The sequence below is a fragment of the Papio anubis genome, chromosome 5 (genome assembly GCF_008728515.1).
Source record: "Papio anubis isolate 15944 chromosome 5, Panubis1.0, whole genome shotgun sequence".
NCBI classification, from domain to species: domain Eukaryota; kingdom Metazoa; phylum Chordata; class Mammalia; order Primates; family Cercopithecidae; genus Papio; species Papio anubis.
The window spans coordinates 96,876,480-96,881,389 of record NC_044980.1 but is presented as its reverse complement, the minus strand read 5'-3'; the positions used below and the strand labels follow the sequence as shown (position 1 = coordinate 96,881,389).

At 35.5% G+C, this 4,910-nt stretch overlaps 1 non-coding gene across 1 annotated transcript; it reads right to left on the bottom strand.

The window, feature by feature from the left end:
* Nucleotides 1–1,767: 1,767 nt before the first annotated feature.
* On the bottom strand, nucleotides 1,768–1,929 carry LOC116275183. The gene has a single exon (XR_004184135.1). It is a non-coding gene; the product is annotated as a U1 spliceosomal RNA (small nuclear RNA).
* Between the last annotated feature and the right edge of the window lie 2,981 nt (nucleotides 1,930–4,910).

The following is a 4,910-nucleotide window of genomic DNA, read 5'->3' as shown; positions in this document are numbered from 1 at the left end:
TGTTCCAAAAGAAATTTTCAATCATTTTTTGGAAAATTTTGCAAGAATATATTTAGAAGAGGTATATTCTATTCATATGATTCCAAATGATCTTACTTGGAAAGATATGTATTGTCATATATATCTTTAAGTGGTGGATATGAAATAAGTAAAGGAAAATCTTTACTACAGTTTAACTTCCGAAGTATAAATCCCTTGAAACCCTTAATATGTTGTTTGAGGGTTCTTTATTTTGGCTGTCTATTATTTGCTGATGTTAGACAAAAAATAAAATCGGTGACTCATTATCTCATTATTACAGCCAAAACCATATAAATATATATTCAGTATGCAAAGTATGATAGTGAAACATCTAGAAGACAGGTTCTGATTCAGTTACTCTCCAAACCTACTTATTTTTTCCATAATTTATCATGCATTGGAAATAATTCAAAAATATCCTTGAAACCAAGAATATATTAGACATGCATCTCTTTTTGAGTTACCTTTTATATAAATGAAATATCATATAATTTTACCAACTTTTTCATGTATTTTATAGAACATAAATCCAATTAATGTTGCACAGTCATTCACATTTCAATTGTATTGACATTATTTAAGTATTAACACTACATCTTTCTGCTTTCCTGAAGCACACTATCATTGACACTTGAGCCAAAGCCTGATCAGAGACAAGTTAATTCTACTGTTCTTGATTGATTTAAGTATTTTAAGTGGACAGTGGCCCCATTGCTATGTGACTTTGGTGAATTTTCAATTCATTCTACAAAGGTATTTTTCAGGTATCTAATACGTACTTTTATTATTCTAGACTTTTTATTTTTAAAATGTAGGGTTGTAAGTAGGAAGATAAATATAGTTTTAAATATAATCATATTATTATACATATGGGAAAGCAGGCTTAATGGCTTCATTAAGAGCCTTTGAAATCCTTTTCCACTTCCTCACAAAATAACTGGGAAGACACAAAAAAGATTTAAAACATCAATAACTTGAAATTTAGTGCTGAGAGACAAGCCAAAATCTTGTAGGAACTTAAAAAATTATAGGACTTATGAAATTTAATTGAAGGAAAAAAACAACTGTTGAGACCTAAGTCCATTAGGCAATAATATGTTCAGCTTCACACAACTACACTAGATAATCTAGAAAATAATGGTGATAGACATGCATTCAAACCCTCATTTGTTACCTGATTCAGAGAATATACAAATCTGAACTGTGGCATAAATTCCTTTTCTCCCTTGGGGTTTGTTCTGTATTTCAATTCAGGCTACAACCCCAACACACACATGTGTATACCTCCCTCCAACAGGCACACACGCACACACACACACACACACACGCACACACATGATTTTCCTTGATAAGATAAAAATTCTAAATAACAATATGGTAAAAAATAAGAATGATAGGGTGTTTAGTCATCACACTTTACTCACTGAAGACAATTTTTTCATAAAAGTTTACAGTAATGTAGGAAAAGGGTAGAAATCCTAATTTTTCATGTAATTCTATAATATTCTATAACTCTGAGCAAGGTTTAGCATATAGAAAAGGTAAGCAATCATATAAAGCCTGTTTAAAACCTACAATTGCCCTTGGAGTTGAACATATCAAGTTTCTTTTCAAGTATTTATTGAAGCATAAACAGTAGGGCCGAAAGCAATGTTTTTCTTTTTCATCTTTTAAAACTTTATATCAGAGATATAAATTGTGATACCTGTGATATTATAATATCAGAGATTGATATCACAATCTCTGTGGGAGATTGTAAATGCAGTCCACCACTAACACAAATTAAGCAGTCAAGTTTCCCACAATTGGGAAAATCACAAGGGTCAGCATATCTGGAATACAATGGATAAGCCTCACCCTGTGAAAACAACTTTTGTGATCATGGTATCTCCTCTGCCAGATAAGTAGAAAGGCAATCTTTTGACTCTTACCTGTGAAAAATATTTACCCCAGTATCATTATCTCGCATTATTCGAATACGAGTATTGAGAAAATAAAAGAAAACACGGAGCCAAGTAAGTATTGAAGAACAAAGAAAACCAAAAAACAATATGAAGATTAATTAGAGGAGCAGCATACTTCAAGAGATGATCTATTGTGACATGTAGAAGAAAGTATCTGGAATATGGTATTCCCTAATAATTGCAGTAAGTTATGGCCTTCATGTATCAAGAGTTACAAGTTAATAGAGCCAAAAAAGAATGAGGGTGGAGATCAAAAGCATCTACATGAAATAAAAAGAATAAGATAAAACAAGACATAATACTAAAAATGGCTTTTAGTAGAGAGGGTGAAAATTATAGGAAAAGAAAGCTTAATTTAAAAAAAAAAAAAAAAAAACTAAAAGATAACAAGCAGTAGAATTGAAAATGGAATATATGGTTCCAAAAACGCTAGAGAATTTAAAGAGACATACAAAGTCTATGAGGCAAAAGACAGAAAGCAAAGAGATAAGGGAAACATAAATAAAAGAAAGCACACCTAATGAGACAATGTTTCAAATTTATCTGTTTTATTTTTCAGGACTAGTAATTTTTTTATCTTCTTGTTTCATTCTTCAAACTATCTTAGCAGCTTAGGCAGTTGAACTTATCCAGGAAAACATCCCAGCACAGAATAAAACTGGAGTCCTCAGTTTTTCAAAATCAAAACATTTTTATGAATGAAATGGTAGGAGAAAAGAAGGGATTTTTAATTCTCAAGTGGAAAGGTTAATGCCAAAATCTACATATTTTGCAATAGTAAAAAGAGATGTACTAACCAGCTTTCCAGGGAAAGTTTCCCTGCCTTTGAATGAATTACAGCATCAAAAAGGAATATCCTCCTCGTGTGGGGCTCAGAGGGGATTCCTCTGACACTTCTACCTTCATGGCTGGCTTCAAAAGATGATGGCGGAATATACTCTGCAGAGAAGTGTCACAGTCTGGAAATATATGGACTTTACCTCTTGCTGCCTGTCTGGAGTACTGGAGAAATGTCCTGTATCACCTTGTGTGGCGATAGCAGAGGAGATGGCTACATTTGGAGCCAGGAGCAAAGAGATCTGATGCCATTTCACCTACTCTCTCGGCTCTGAACTTTTATGGGACAGCAGCCTTAGGGAAGAGACTGGAAACAGATCGTTAGGAGTGTGTGTTGAACGCAGCTGGCTGAAGTGGCAAGATACTGCACAGTAATTAGCCAGTTAGAAAGTGGTAGTGAAAGAGAATGATTGAGACCCCAAAACCAGGAATTTACCATTTTAGAGAGGTAATTTCGTTTCAATACTAACTGGTAAAAGATTAAACTGAGAAGTCCTAAGAGAGACAGAAGACAAAGTACAAATTAAATCTCACGTGCTCACAAAGATTGAATCAAGCCTATGGGTATCTATCACATTTATGACAGGTAGCTTGGAAGACAGACATAATTGCTGCCTCTTTGTATCCACACCCTGTAGGAATTCTCTTCCCTTGGCTTTGGAAAGGACCTTACATCTTAGTGGTGGCGAAAATAATAGACCGTTACTACCCTGATTACATTACATAAGATGATGGTTTCTACTCTGTTTGCAAACTCTGTCTTTCTCACTGGCCTTTATGGAGTAAATTGCTGTATTTGGCAAGAAGCTTAGGGTGGCCCTTTCTAAGCAGTGAGTCATGTAGTTAATGAGACCCTCCCTCTAACAACCCTGGAGAAATTGAATCTTTCCATCAATCATGTAAATAAGCTTAGAAGTGGATCCTTCCCAGGTCAAATGAGATCTCAGCACTAGCTGATAACTTCATTATAGCCTCGTAAGAAATCCTCACACAGAGGACTCAGCCAAACTATGTCCAAATTCCCAACCCATAGAAACTGTGAGATGATAAGCATGTGTTATTTTAAGTCGCTAAGTTTTGAAGTAATGTGTTATGCAGTAACAGATAACAAATACAGCACCCACTGTTAAAACCTCTGAATGAATTAAGGTGTCTTGGAACACTGCCATGTTTGTGCTACCTAGTAAATCATTTCAGTTGGACAAAATAGCATAGGAAAAAGAGGCTAAAGGCTTTCCAAGAAAGGTTGGTGATATGGTTTGGCTCTGTGTCCCCACTCAAAGCTTACCTTGAATTGTAATACTCCCCACATGTCAAGGGCGGGAGCAGGTGGAGGCAATTGAATCATGGGGGTGTTATCCTCCATGCTGTTCTTGTGATAGTGAGTGAGTTCTCATGAGGTCTAATGGTTTTATAAGTGTCTGGCATTGCCTCTCCTGGCACTCATTCTCATTATTGCTGCCCTGTGAAGTGGTGCCTTTCACCATGATTTTAAGTTTCCTGAGGCCTCCCAGCCATGAGAAACTGTGAGTCATTTAAACCTCTTTTCTTTATAAATTACCTAGTCTTGGGTATTTTCTTCACAGCAGCGTGAGAACAAACTAATTCAGGAAATTGATATTGGGAGTGGGGTGCTGCTGCAAAGATACCCCAAAATGTGGAAGCAACTTTGAAACTAGGTAACAGGCAGAGGTTAGAAAAGTTTGCAGGGCTCAGAAGAAGATAGATGTGGGAAAGAATGGAATTTCCTAGAGATTTGTTGAATGCCTTTGACCAATACACTGATACTGATATGGACAATGAAATCCAGGCTGAAGTGGTCTCAGATGGAGATGAGGAACTTTTTGGAAACTGGAATAAAGGTGACTCTTGTTATGCTTTCTCAAAGAGACTAGTAGCATTTTTCCCTTTCCCTAGAGATCTGTGGAACTTTGAAGTTGAGAGAGATGATTTAGGGTATCTGGTGGAAGAAATGTCTTAGATACAAGATGTTCAAGAGGAAGCAAACCATAAAAGTTTGAAAATTTTGCGGTCTGATTATGTAATACAAAAGAGAAACCCATTTTCTGGAGAGAAATTCAAACTGAC